The sequence below is a fragment of the Brassica napus genome, chromosome C7 (assembly GCF_020379485.1).
Source record: "Brassica napus cultivar Da-Ae chromosome C7, Da-Ae, whole genome shotgun sequence".
Lineage (NCBI taxonomy): Eukaryota > Viridiplantae > Streptophyta > Magnoliopsida > Brassicales > Brassicaceae > Brassica > Brassica napus.
The window spans coordinates 12169629-12185249 of NC_063450.1; the positions used below are offsets into that span (position 1 = coordinate 12169629).

At 41.8% G+C, this 15621-nt stretch overlaps 1 pseudogene; it reads left to right on the forward strand.

Annotated features, from left to right (window-relative positions):
- Positions 1–11057, forward strand: part of LOC125590419 — an 11397-nt pseudogene extending 340 nt beyond the window's left edge.
- Positions 11058–15621: the final 4564 nt, after the last annotated feature.

Below are 15621 nucleotides of genomic sequence, written 5' to 3' on the forward strand. Positions count from 1 at the left end.
AAGGCTCTCTTGAAATCCATCTCTTAGATGCCTACAGCTACTGTGAGACTCCTAAGCACCTATGGGAAACACTCCTGAAGACTTTTGGGAACACAACCAATCTGAGCCGGGTGTTTGAGCTCAAGAGAGCCATCAACAACCTTGCGCAAGAAGAAAAGGACTTCTCTAAACACTTGCGAAAGTACAAATCTCTCTGGTCTGAGCTAGAGACCTTGAGGCCAAGCACCATTGATCAAGAGACATTCATGGAGAGGAGGGAACAAGGTCAAGTGTTTGGTTTGATGCTGACTTTGAATCCGGCCTTTGGTGATGTTATTAAGCACATTCTGAGGTCTCCAAACCTTCCATCTATGGAGGAGGTGTGTGCACAACTTCAGAAGGAAGAAGGGACTATCGGCTTGTTTGGGGGAAGAGGAGATGTGGCTCTATCCAAGAAGGCTGAGGCAATCCAAGCAAACAAAGCTGCTTACCATGGAGATGAAAGGAAGTTTTGTGGGAACTGTGATCATTGCAAGAAGCCAGGGCACAAGAGGAGTCAGTGCTGGATCCTACACCCCCACTTGAAGCCGGCCAAGTTCAACAAGGAGAGGGAGGGAAGAGCTCACCTTTCTGCAGAGACAAGTGAAGCCGGCGCATCAGGAGCTGGTTCATCTGGTCATGCGGGTGAAAGTGAAGGAAGAGCTTTAGCCTCTCATCTCCAAGGAGCTGGGAAGAACATGGAGCATGAGGTGATTAGGAAGTCTGACATCGATGCCCTGATCAAAGCCCTCAATATAAACTTTAGAGAATCTGAGTTTGATATAAGAAAAGAAAGAGATTAGAGAAGTTTTAGAGATGATTTAGAACGAGTTTAGCTAAGAGTTTAGTGTATAATCATGATTGGGAGTCTTTGAGTCTAAGAGAGTGTTTTTGTGTCAAGAACTGTCTAATTATCATTAATGAAAATTTTACAATATATAGGAGAAGATACAAGGGTTTTCCCAAAGGTAAAGTAAGCAAAGCATGTGAAGTCAAGGAGGAGCTAGGCGCCGGTTTCAAACTAAGCCAATGGGAGACTCCACATGTGTGGGATGAATGGATAAGGTTGCTTTCCCTTTCCAGCTGCATACAGCCTGTCAAACCGCGGCCTTATCCTTCTCTCAACGGTCTGATCAAGTGCTGGTAACTCTCCATAGTTACCATCCCCCTTTTCACAAGTAACCATCCTGAATAGTGAAGAGTGTTACCCAAGACTTGTACGTCCACTCCTCATGTACGGCCTGTACGGATTGTACGGACTAAGCCTCCTCAATCCCTTTATTCCTAATGCTTCACTACTTCATACCCTCTCCTCACATACATTACTCAACACTTCATCTCATGATCTCATCTCAAAGTGATCTCATCTCAACACTCCCCCTCAAGCTTAGCTTTGTGAAAGTCTAAGCTTGGATAGCCATGAGATCTTCCTCATTAAAAACCTCACCAAGGAAAACCCATTGGGACCAATACTTTGATAAGGGAAAAAGAGTAAAGACCTCATAGCTAAGGGGCTTAGCTCCTTCTCGTGAGATCAATGAGTCCTAGCCGGCTATGAATGGACTCAATTGTCTTCTGCCTTGCTGCCTTTGTGAACACATCTGCTAGCTGATCTTCACTTCTTGTGTAACATGGTAAGATGACTCCAAGAAGAATCATTTGCCTCACCTTGTGACAATCTACTTCAATGTGCTTGGTTCTCTCATGGAAGACTGAGTTGGTGGCAATGTGTATAGCAGCCTGGTTGTCGCAATGCATGGTCATTGGAGTGGATTGAATAATCTCCAAGTGCTTCAGTATCCCTTTGATCCATACAAGCTCATTAGTCAGCTTCAACATGGCTCGGTATTCAGCTTCAGCACTTGAGCATGAGACCACCTTCTGCTTCTTACTCTTCCAAGTTACTAAGTTCCCTCCAATGAATGTGTAGTAGCCAGTTGTGAACCTTCTATCTGCTCTATCTCCTGCCCAATCCGTATCACAGTAGCCTACAACTTCAGTACTCCCATTACACCCCATCCACACTCCTTGATCCGCTTAGCCATTAAGATACATCAAGATCCGGTTCACCATTCCCCAATGATGTTCTTTTGGAACTTGCATATGCTGGCTAACCTGGTTCACAGCAAAACAAATATCAGGATGTGTGATGGTTAGGTATATGAGCTTACCCACTAGCTTTCTATAAAGCTTTGCATCCTTGAATGGTGGACTGTCTTCAATCTCCCCCTCACGTGGAACCTTGTATCCATCTTCCAAGGGAGTCTCGGCCGTCTTTCCATCAAGCTTACCTGCATCTTTCAACAGATCAAGTGTATACTTTCTTGGGGATAGAAACAAACCTTCCTTGGATCTACATATCTCAATCCCAAAGAAGTATTTCATCTCTCCCAAGTCTTTAATCTCAAAAACAGATTTAAGAAAGTCTTTAGTGGCTTTTATCTCTTCCTTATCACTACCTGTTATAATGATGTCATCTACATATACAAGTAGAACGACAATACCTGAAGGTGTGTTGAGTGTAAAGAGAGTATGATCAAGCTCTGACTTCCTAAAGCCTCTTCCATTCAGAGTTGTGCTCAACTTGTTGTACCATGCCCTTGGTGATTGTTTCAGACCATAGCTAGCTTTCTTTAGTCTGAGAACATTCCCTTTCTTCACCAAGTGCTCTAGACCAGGAGGAGGTAACATATACACTTCATCTTCTAGTTCTCCTTGTAGGAATGCATTCTTTACATCCATTTGCCACAAGCCCCACTCAAGATTCACCGCAAGTGATAGGACAATCCTGATGGTATGTAGCTTAGCAACTGGCGCAAATGTGTCTATATAATCCTTTCCATATGTTTGAGTAAATCCTCTTACAACCAAGCGAGTCTTCTTTCTATCAATCTGTCCATTTGCTAGGTACTTGATTGTGAAGATCCATCTACTAGACACTGCTCTCTTTCCTTTTAGGTAACTCACTCTCATACCAAGTGTCATTCTTGATCATTGCATTGGATTCAGCTTCCACTGATTCCCTCCACTCCTTGTCCTTCATGGCTTCCTCATATGACCTTGGTACATGGCTCTCATCTAAGCTTACCATAAAGGCACAATGTTCTTCTGGATAATGAGCAAAGGAACACACAGCTTGAGAGGGATGTTCCACAGCCTGGGCATTGTAGTACACTCTCGTGTTTACCCAGTTGGAACTATCCTTTCTCACTCTGGTGCTTCTTCTCAATGGCTGCACCGCCGGCTCTGATTCAGGTTCAGTTGCAGTTGCATTAGTTTCCTCCTCTTGATCTTGGCTTGGTACCTCCCTATCTTCCCTATCTTCCTGCATCATACTTTGATCATGATCACCTGAGCCTTCTTGATCGTGGCTTTCAACATGTAATTCAGCCGGTTCAGGTGTGGTTTCCCCCCCATGATCTAAGTTTGATGCCTCGGTAGGTTGTGTGTTTGTGGTACTGCGTCTCTCCTTCGGATCCTGGGTAGTATGTATCACAAGCCCCTCTAGAATGCTTCTAAGGCTGGCCGCTCTATCTGACTCTCATGTCAATTCTAGCAGCGCATCTTGATTCTTTTCCTCATAGAACCCCTTAGCTTCTATGAACTTTACATCTCTAGAGACTAGAACTCTTCGAGTAGTAGGATCATAGCACTTGTAACCCTTTTGAGTAGTAGAGTAGCCAATGAACATAGCTCTTGTGCTGGTTGCTTCAATCTTGTTTCTCAACTCTTTTGGCCTCAGGACAAAGCATAGACATCCAAAGATTCGCATATGCTCCAATGATGGCTTGTACTTGTTCAAGGCTTCAAAAGGGGACTGATCATGTAGAATCTTAGTTGGGATCCGGTTGATTAGATAACAAGATGTAGCCACAGCATCACTCCAAAACCTCTTAGGGACATTTACTTGAAACATCATTGACCTTGCCACCTCCATGAGATGCCTATTCTTTCTCTCAGCCACTCCATTTTGCTGAGGAGTATAAGGACAACTCGTTTGGTGCAGTATCCCATGTTGAGCTAGATGTTGCTTGAAGGCTTGACCAGTGTATTCCCCACCATTATCTGATCTCAAAATTTTAATCTTGGCATTGTAATGGTTAGTCACATAGTTTTGAAAATTTTTAAAAGCTTCAAGCGCCCTATCTTTGGTTTGAATAAGTGTTATCCAGGTGTATTTCGATTTTTCATCTATGAATGTGACAAAGTATTTAAAACTATCCCTAGACAAGCAAGGAGCAGTCTAAACATCAGAGTGAATTAAATCAAAGCACTTGTCATAAACAGTAGATGAAATGGGAAACACAGTTTTACAATGCTTGCCTAAAATGCAAGCTTCACAATCCTTATTTTCAAATACCACACCTGGTAACATTAAGTTTAAAGCCCTAACATGGGGATGACCTAGTCTAGCATGCCACAATGCATTTTTATTCATCATAGAAGCAGAAGTAAATGAGCACAAGTAATCAGAAACAGGAGCTAGTTCTTCAAGTAAATATAAATCTCCCTTGGTAACTCCTTTTCCAATCAATTTGCTGCTCTCAATATCCTGAAACTTCACATCATTAGGACCGAATATAACATTGCAATTAAGATCTGTAGTACATTTCTTTACAGATAATAGATTTGATGTGAAGTCAGGCATGTAAAATGCTTTAGATTCTTTATCAAACAATTTTAGCTTGCCAATTCCTCTAATTGGGATTTTATCTCCATTTGCAATCATGACATGTCCATTTGTAGGTTAGATGTCTCTAATCAAACTAGTATCACTAATCATATGATGAGATGCTCCTGAATCAACTACCAATGGTTTAAACAGATTGTGTGCAATATGAGACTGTCCTAGTATGCTAGTAGGTTTATAATCAATGCTTGAATGATCAGGTTCTCTAGCAATACTACACGGTTCATATAATGCACCAAAGGAGTAACCAAGAGTACCAAGTGTGTTACCATTCTCCTTTAGCATTTTGATGAGGGAGTCAAGGTCTGATCTCCTTAGGTACTCGTTCTCACGGTTGTTCTGAAGGCTTGGTTGAGGTGTGTAAGTCACCAGGGCCTTGCTATCTCCAGGCTCACGTGTCCCGCCCTCTCCAGCTTGGCCTGAGCTCCCAGCAACACTTCAACTTCCCGGCTCACTTCCAGCATACGAGACATTGGCTCTCCCATCTTTCTCTCTTGAGAACTTGGCCGGCTTCAGATGAGGATGCAAGATCCAGCACTGGTTCTTCTTGTGACCTTGTCTCTTGCAATGATCACAATTTCCCATGAACTTCTTTGCATCATACTGGTTAAAGCTCGCACGGTTTGCTTGCGGAACCTCAGCTTGGTTTGCAAGTGTGATCTTTCCTTTCCCTCCAAAGAGACCGATAGAACCTTCCTCCTTCTGAACTTGTGCACACACTTCCTCAAGGTCAGGTAACTTTCCGGACCTCAGAATGTGTTTGATGAGGCTGTTGTAGCTTGGATTCAGCGTGAGCAACAACCCAAACACCTTATCCTGCTCGCGTCTCTCAGCCAGCTCATCTAGGTTGGTTGTGCCTGGCCTCAGCATCTCCGGTTCAGACCACAAAGCTCTGAACCTCCCAAGGTTCTTAGTAAACTCCATGTCCTCCTGTGTCAAGCTGTTGATAGCACGTTTCACTTCAAACACACGGCTCAAGTTTGAGATGTTACCATAGACCTTCTTTAGCGTGTCCCAAAGATCCTTTGCTGTCTCACAGTAGCTGTATGCCTCCAGGATAGACACTTCAAGAGACCGTTGGAGTATGGACATCACCAGCTGATCATCCTGCTCCCACTTCTCTTCATCGCACTCGACAATCTCCTTGTCGCCTTCATAAGTAATGAGCTTTGGGGCTTCACTCTGTGTGATGTGTCCCCATAAACCCTTACTCCCCACTGCTGTCTTCACCAAACGAGACCACAAAAGATAGTTACCCCTCTTGAGAGTAACCGGAACCACAGCTTTGTTGCTTTCCATTTCAGACCCACTCGGATGAAAGATATGCAACTAAAGTGTTCTTAGTACTCAAACCCAAATTATGATGAACCTGTCTCTGATACCATATAAACTTTAGAGAATCTGAGTTTGATATAAGAAAAGAAAGAGATTAGAGAAGTTTTAGAGATGATTTAGAACGAGTTTAGCTAAGAGTTTAGTGTATAATCATGATTGGGAGTCTTTGAGTCTAAGAGAGTGTTTTTGTGTCAAGAACTGTCTAATTATCATTAATGAAGAGTTTACAATATATAGGAGAAGATACAAGGGTTTTCCCAAAGGTAAAGTAAGCAAAGCATGTGAAGTCTAGGAGGAGCTAGGCGTCGGTTTCAAACTAAGCCAATGGGAGACTCCACATGTGTGGGATGAATGGATAAGGTTGCTTTCCCTTTCCAGCTGCATACAGCCTGTCAAGCCGCGGCCTTATCCTTCTCTCAACGGTCTGATCAAGTGCTGGTAACTCTCCATAGTTACCATCACCCTTTTCACAAGTAACCATCCTGAATAGTGAAGAGTGTTACCCAAGACTTGTACGGCCACTCCTCATGTACGGCCTGTACGGATTGTACGGACTAAGCCTCCTCAATCCCTTTCTTCCTAATGCTTCACTACTTCATACCCTCTCCTCACATACATTACTCAACACTTCATCTCATGATCTCATCTCAAAGTGATCTCATCTCAACACTCAAAGAGTCTGGTAACCCCATTGAATACACTCTTGGTTATTCATACTCTGCTCGTGTGTTATCTAGAACTTGTGATAGGCTGCTTGATAATCTTGATAGTATGAACATGGGAGTTGAAAAGCATAGGACTTATGCTGCTGAAAAAACACCTAGAACTAATGATAAGTTGCTAGATGTTATAGATAAATTAAAACTGATGATCAAACCGCCTAGTACTCACCTTGCTCAAGGAATAAAACCATTGATTGTAGATTCAGGTGCTTCACATCATATGATAAGTGATGATACTCTTATAAAGAACATAGAACCAGCTCATGGACATGTAATGATTGCAAATGGTGATAGAATTCCTATTAAAGGAGTAGGAGACTTAAAACTATTTAATAAGGATTCTAAAGCTTTGTACATGCCTGAGTTCACTTCTAACCTTCTATCTGTTAAGAGATGCACCAATGATCTTCAATGCAATGTTATTTTCATTCCTAATGATGTGAAATTTCAGGATATTGAGAGCAATAAGTTGATTGGGCAAGGAGTAACCAAAGGAGATCTTTATTCACTTGAAGACATTGCCCCTATCTCTAGTTCTAGTTGCTTGTTGAGTTCTGTTTAAAGTAAAGGTGCATTATGGCATTCTAGGCTAGGACATCCACATGTTAGAGCCTTGAGCTTAATGTTACCAGGTGTCATGTTTAAAAATAATGATTGGAAAGCTTGTATTTTGGGAAAACATTGTAAGATTGTGTTTAAGAGGTCCACTACTATCTATGATAAATGCTTTGATCTTATTCATTCTGATGTGTGGACTGCTCCCTGCCTATCTAGAGATAATTACAAGTATTTTGTCACATTCATAGATGAAAAATCCAAATACACCTGGATAACACTAATCAAAACAAAGGATAGGGTTCTTGATGCATTTAAAAACTTTCAATCATATGTGTCTAACCAGTATAATGCCAAGATTAAGATTTTCAGGTCTGATAATGGTGGAGAGTATACTGGCCATGCATTCAAGAATCACTTAACTCAGTATGGAATCCTTCATCAGACGAGTTGCCCCTATACACCCCAACAAAATGAAGTGGCTGAGAGGAAGAACAGACATCTTATGGAGGTGGCCAGATCAATGATGTTTCAAATGAGTGTGCCAAAGAGATTCTGGAGTGATGCTGTGATTACTGCATGTTATCTGATCAATAGGATACCAACCAGGATCTTGGAGGATCAATCACCTTATGAAGTTCTCAACAAGAGCATACCGGTTCTAGATCACTTGAGAGTATTTGGTTGTGTAAGCTTTGTTCTGATTCCAAGAGTATAAGGGCTATGATGATTGGTTACTCTACTACACAGAAGGGATACAAGTGCTTTGTTCCAGAAACAAGAAGGGTACTTGTATCTAGAGATGTGAAGTTCTTGGAAGAAAAGAACTACTATGAGAACAAAGAGTGGAAAGACTTGGAAGATCTTTCACGACCATCTGATAGAGCTACGAGTCTAAGGCAAATACTAGAAGGACTTGGGATTGGAGTGACCCAGGATCAGAGTGAAGAACACTCATCAGAGGTACATGAAGCTGAAGAACCAACCCACGTTGATCATGAGGGAGGGAATGGAACTGAGAATGAGAATCAAGACTCAGAACTTCCTGATCAAAGTGGGACTCAAGATGTAGATGAACCTGATAATGGAGAGTACCATGAAGATCAGGAACAAGAGAGTGGAGAAACAACTGAAGTAGAAGAGGCTCAGCAAGCGCCAGCTACTGATGTTCCATTGAGAAGAAGCACACGGCTGAAGAGAGATGCTTCCAACTGGGTAAACACGAGAGTGTACTAGAATGCCCAAGCTATGGAGCATCCCTCTCAAGCTGTGTGTTCATTTGCTAGCTTTCCAGATCAGCATTGCGCATTTATGATGAGTTTAGATAAGAGCTTTGTACCTAGATCACATGAGGAAGCAATGCTACATGAAGACTAGAAGGAATCAGTTGATGATGAAGCCAATGCTATGATTAAGAATGATACATGGTATGAGAGGGAGTTACCAAAGAGAAAGAAGGCAGTAAGCAGCAAGTGGATATTCACAATCAAGTATAAGCCTGATGGAACCATTGACAGAAAGAAAACAAGACTGGTTGCTAGAGGATACACTCAGACCTATGGAGAAGATTACATAGATACCTTTGCTCCTGTTGCCAAGCTACATACAATCAGAATTGTATTATCTGTTGCTGTAAACCTTGGATGGGAGCTATGGCAAATGGATGTGAAGAATGCATTTCTCCAAGGAGAACTAGAAGATGAGGTGTATATGCATCCACCACCAGGTCTTGAGCATCTAGTGAAGCCAGGAAACGTTTTGAGACTCAAGAAGGCAATTTATGGACTAAAACAGTCTCCTAGAGCGTGGTACAACAAGCTGAGTACTACACTGAATGGGCGTGGCTTCAGGAAGTCAGAACTTGATCATACTCTTTTCACTCTCACAACACCTTCAGGTATTATCTGTCTACTTGTTTATGTTGATGATATCATTATAACAGGTAGTGATAAGGATGGGATAAAAGCCACAAAGGAGTTTTTAAAATCTGTGTTTGAAATTAAAGACTTGGGAGAAATGAAATACTTTCTTGGAATTGAGTTGTGTAGATCCAAGGAAGGGTTATTCATTTCCCAAAGGAAGTATACACTTGATCTTTTGAAAGATGCAGGTATACAAGGAGATAAGACAGCGAGGATGCCTCTTGAAGATGGATACAAGATTCCACGTGAGGGGGAGCTTGAAGATAGCAAGGCTTTCCATGATCCAAAGCTGTATAGGAAGCTAGTAGGGAAGCTCATCTACCTCACCGTCACAAGACCGGATATATGCTTTGCTGTGAATCAAGTGAGCCAGCATATGCAAGTTCCAAAGGAGCATCATTGGCGGATGGTGGAGAGACTACTCTTGTATCTGAATGGGACATCAAGTCTTGGAGTGTGGATGAGATGCAACAAGAGTACTGAAGTAGTAGGCTACTGTGATGCGGATTGGGCTGGTGACAGAGCTGACAGAAGATCAACCACCGGCTATTGTACATTCATTGGAGGTAACTTGGTGACTTGGAAAAGCAAGAAGCAGAAGGTGGTATCTTGTTCAAGTGCTGAAGCTGAGTATAGAGCAATGCTGAAGCTGACCAATGAGTTAGTATGGATTAAGGGGATCTTGAAGCATTTGGAGATAGAGCAAGCAACTCCAATGACTATGCACTATGATAATCAAGCAGCTATACACATTGCAACCAACTCAGTCTTCCATGAGAGAACCAAGCACATTGAAGTGGATTGTCACAAGGTGAGGCAGATGATTATCTTGGGAGTTATCTTGCCATGCTATACAAGGAGTGAAGATCAATTGGCGGATGTATTTACCAAGGCTGCAAGACAAAAGACTATGGAGTCCATTTACATCAGATTAGGACTCATAGATCTTAAGGCAAGGAGCTGAGCCCCTAGTCATGAGGTCTTTACTCTTTTTCCCTCATCAAAGTTTTGTCCCAATGGGTTTTCTTTGGTGAGGTTTTTAATGAGGAAGATCTCATGGCTGTCGAAGCTTAACTTATGGGATAGTTAAGCTTGAGGGGGAGTGTTGAGTTAGAAGAGACTTATGGATCAAGGAATGATGGATAAGTGGAGAAGAAGCAAGGTTGAGTAATCCGTACAAGGGGGGCCGTACAAGGCCGTACACTTGGTACGGATGGAGCAACCACAAGGAGAAGGGTCTCGGCCAAGAAGTTACCAAAGTGAAAGTAACTTAGGCAAAGTTACCTTTACCTTTGGCCTAAGTTACTTTCACTTTGGTTGTGGATCAGCTTGAATCAAAAGGAAGAAGAGCGCGGACTGACAGGCTGGAACAGCTGTAAAGGAAGAGCATCTAGCTAGATCCTTTTGGCATCAAGCGTGTGAGCCATCCTAGCCTATCATTCAAATTAGCCCGCTCCTCTCATCTTTGACTCTACATGCTTAGTCTCCCTTTGTATCCGTTAACCTAGACTTAGTCTCTCCTATATATATTGTAACCTTGCTGATTAATAAAAAATAAATAGATTGAGAGACTCTTATCTCTTGTGTTCATCATGATTCTCACTCATTCTCACTCTTAGTTCTTATAATCTCTCATACACTCTTTAATCTATCTCATTCTCTTCTCAAATCACTCAATACCTTTTGTATTCTCTAAAATCATACAGAATACGTCTCAGCCCGGCTGCTCTGTCTGGTGAGTAAGCTAGATCCTTTAGCTCATCCCATTTCCTCTCACTGTAATATCCTCTTGATTCCATAAACTTCACTTCCCTGGATATAAGAACTCTTCTTGCTATAGGATCATAGCATTTGAACCCCTTTTGAGTAGTAGAATATCCAATGAACATAGCCCTTGTGCTCTTTGCTTCTAGCTTGTTCCTCATCCCACTCGGTACCATCACAAAGCATACGCAGCCAAACACTCTTAAGTGTGTTAGTGATGGTTTGATCTTGTTTAGCACTTCAAATGGAGACTGATCCTCAAGCACTCTTGTTGGTATCCTATTGATCAGATAACATGTAGAGGCGACTGCATCACTCCAAAATCTCTTTGGGACATTAGCTTGAAACATCATAGACCTTGCAACTTCCATCAGATGTCTGTTCTTCCTCTCAGCCACACCATTTTGTTGTGGTGTATAAGGACATCTCGTTTGATGAAGGATGCCATGTTGAGCTAAGTGTTGCTTGAAGGCATGACTTGTATATTCTCCACCATTGTCTGATCTGAAAATCTTAATCTTGGCATCATATTGGTTAGTTACATAAGTCTGAAAATTCTTAAATGCTTCAAGCACCCTATCCTTAGTTTGAATGAGTGTTATCCAGGTGTATTTGGATTTTTCATCTATGAATGTGACAAAGTATTTAAAGTTTTCTCTAGATAAACAAGGAGCAGTCCAAACATCAGAATGAACTAAATCAAAGCATTTCTCATAGATTGTTTTAGATCTTTGAAAGACTGTCTTACAATGCTTACCCAAGATACAAGCTTCACAATCATTATTTTTAAACATGACAACTGGTAACATTAAGCTTAAAGCTCTAACATGAGGATGGCCTAATCTAGCATGCCATAATGCATCATCATTTAAAACAGAAGTAGAACTAAACGAGCATATAAAAGAAGTAGGAGCAACATCTTCAAGCATATAAAGATCTCCCTTGGTTATTCCCTTTCCAATCAACTTACTGCTCTCAATATCCTGAAACTTCACATCGTTAGGACTGAATATAACATTGCACTGTAAATCAGTAGTGCATTTCTTAACAGATAAAAGATTGGATGTGAATTCAGGCATATAGAATGCTTTAGACTCTTTGTTAAACAGATTCAGGTTACCAATCCCTTTATTAGCTACTCTATCACCATTTGAAATCATAACATGTCCATGAGCAGGTTCTATATCCTTAATAAGATTAGTGTCACTGATCATAGATGAGATGCACCTGAATCTACTATCAAAGGCTTAATTTGATTATGCACAGCAAGAGTATTAGGTGATTCAGGTTTAGATAGCAATTGTCTAATGAGTGATGTGTTGAGATGAGTTCAGTATATGAGAAGAGATGACTTGAGAAACTAAGGGAGATGGAGTTAGGAGAGGATTGGGCAAGGCCGTACAGAAGCTGTACTAGGCCGTACATATTGGGCAAGGTAACTTGACCTCGGTGAACCAAAGTTACTTAGGTAACTTTGTGTGTTGAGTAGAAGCCTTGCTTATCCTTATCTGATCAGATTGTTGCAAAAGGAAGAAGGTGTTGAGATGAGGAAGCCATTATGTGAAAGAAAAGAGGAGTTGGGCAAGTAATGTGCAAGGGAAGAACGGTACGGCCTAAGTACGGACGGTACGGATCACCTCGACCATGAGAGCTTGAATGACCTTTAAAGTCAGTTTAAAGGTTGTGCAAAGTTAGGGCATGGTGTGTACGGATAGGGCATGACCGTAAATCTGAGGGAACGTGAAAGAGAAGGAAGATGGACGAGCAGTGCCTTCATTAGACACGGAAGGTTTGGAACGGATCAGACCGTTTATGGATAAGGTTGGGACGCGCCTTATCCATCCAGCTCTTGGACAGGCTGTAAAGCCAGAAGCATGTGTGCCCTCCTGTCCGTTCATTTCAAAAGGAGACACTCCATTCAGCCTTGACTTCACATGCTTAGACTAGTGCCATTTCCCTTTGCGCAAAAGCCCTAATGACTCTCCTATAAATGTTGTAACCTCATCCATAATAAAGATTAGACAGTTCAGATTATTCTTAGCCTCCATGGCTTTTCTCTTAGTCTCTTGATCTCAGATTCTACTCTAAATCATCTCTAATACTTCTCTAATCTCTCCTAAACTCTCAGATTACTCTTTATACTCTAAAACTTATATGGTATCAGAGCCAGGTTCTTGAGAATCTGAGTTCTTTGCGTGGGCTAAAGACTAAAGCTTTGAAGGTTCCGTGGAGTCTCTAGCCTCAAGTCTTCCTTGGTTACGTTGTGGTTACAAGATTGAAGCTTTTGCGTGTGTGTTGTGAGTTCTTGACGTGTTGGTGCAGTCTAGTCTCAAGTTCAAAGTCTTCTACAAGTAGTTCAAGAACAAGCTGTTGAAGATGGATGGAGGGATAAGCATGCACATGAAGGTGGCAGTTACTTTCAAGGGGAGTAACTACTTGGTGTGGTCTCGGATGGTGAGAACCACAGTGGGAAGTAAGGGTTTGTGGAAGCATCTCACGGATGGTGAAGCTCCACAGCTCATTACTCAGGGAGAAGACTCGGAAGAGGTCTCAAATGAAACGGCCGTAGAGAAGTGGCAGCGAGAAGACATGCTTGTGATGTCAGTTCTTCATGCCTCTCTAGAGCCGGCGATCCTAGAGGCTTACAGCTATTGTGAGTCAGCTAAGGAACTATGGGACACCTTGAAGAAGGTGTATGGGAATGCTTCAAACCTTCACCGAGTGTTTGAAGTAAAGAAAGCCATAAACGGCTTGGTACAAGATGACATGGAATTCACCAAACATTTGGGGAGGTTCCGGTCCTTATGGTCAGAGCTGGAGATGCTGAGGCCAAGCACAACCGATCCAGAGCTGCTTAATGAGAGGAGGGAGCAGGATAAGGTCTTTGGACTATTGCTTACCTTGAATCCGGCTTACAACTCACTGATTAAACACATGTTGAGAGCGGATAAGCTACCAGACCTTGAGGAGGTGTGCTCTCAAATTCAGAAGGAGCAGGGGTCTATTGGATTGTTTGGAAGCAAAGGAGAGATGTCACTTGCAAATAAGGCTGCGCAAGTCAACTCTGATGAAGCTCCTCAAGCAAACAAGGCCGGTTACAACAAGTTTGAAGACAGGAAGTTCAATGGGAGCTGTGATCATTGCAAGAAGCATGGCCATAAGAAGAGCCAGTGCTGGATACTCCACCCCCATCTGAAGCCAGCCAAGTTCTTGAAGGAGAGGGATGCCAGGGCAAATGTGAGTGAAGGATCAAGCGGTGCTGGTACCTCAGGAAAGAGCAATGATGAAGGAGGAAGGGAGAGTGATGGCAGGTCCTTGGTGGCGTATGCAGGCAATCCAAATCACCGAGGAGGGGAGCAAGACTACATTAGGAGATCAGACATTGACTCCCTCATCAAGATGCTTAAGGAAAACGGTAACACTTATGGTTATTCCTTTGGTGCATCAATGATAGTTAAGAATGATGATAATAGTCTTGAGAAACATGGAATTGCCAAACCGGATCATGTATATGCTAGTCTTGCTAGGACTGATCACTCTCTCAAGTCATCTAGTACACTTTGTCTTATGGCTAATGACATGACTAAACCATTAGTAGTTGATTCTGGTGCATCTCATCATATGATTAGTGACACTAGTTTGATTAAAGATATTGAACCTGCTAATGGACATGTGATGATTGCAAATGGAGATAAAATCCCTATTAGAGGAATAGGAAACTTAAAACTATTTAATAAACATACTAGAGCATTCTACATGCCAGAATTCACATCAAACTTACTATCAGTAAAGAAGTGTACTACTGATCTTCATTGCAATGTTATCTTTAGTCCTAATGATGTGAAGTTTCAGGATATTGAGAGCAGCCAGTTGATTGGAAAAGGAGTTACTAAAGGGGATCTTTACATGCTTGAAGAATTAGCTCCTGTTTCTGAATCAAGCTGTTTATTTACTACTTCAAGTTTGAATAAGAATGCTTTGTGGCATGCTAGACTAGGACATCCTCATAGTAGAGCCTTGAATTTGATGTTGCCAGGTGTTAATTTTGAGAATAAAGACTGTGAAGCTTGCATTTTAGGCAAACATTGTAAAACTGTGTTTCAAAGGTCATCTACTGTTTATGAAAAATGCTTTGATTTGATTCATTCTGATGTATGGACTGCACCTTGCTTATCTAGGGAGAATCATAAGTATTTTGTCACATTCATTGATGAAAAATCCAAATACACCTGGTTAACCTTAATCCCATCTAAAGATAGAGTTCTTGATGCATTTAAAAACTTTCAAGCTTATGTGACTAACCATTATCATGCTAAGATTAAAATTTTTAGATCAGATAATGGAGGAGAATACACTAGCCATGCATTCAAGTATCATCTAGCTCATCATGGGATTCTTCATCAAACAAGCTGCCCTTACACACCTCAACAGAATGGTGTGGCTGAGAGGAAGAATCGACATCTCATGGAGACTGCTCGGTCATTAATGTTTCAAGCAAATGTTCCCAAAAGGTTTTGGAGTGATGCTGTGGCCACTGCTTGCTACCTGATCAACCGGACACCTACAAAGATCCTTGAAGATCAGGCACCATTTGAGGTCTTGAATAAACACAAGC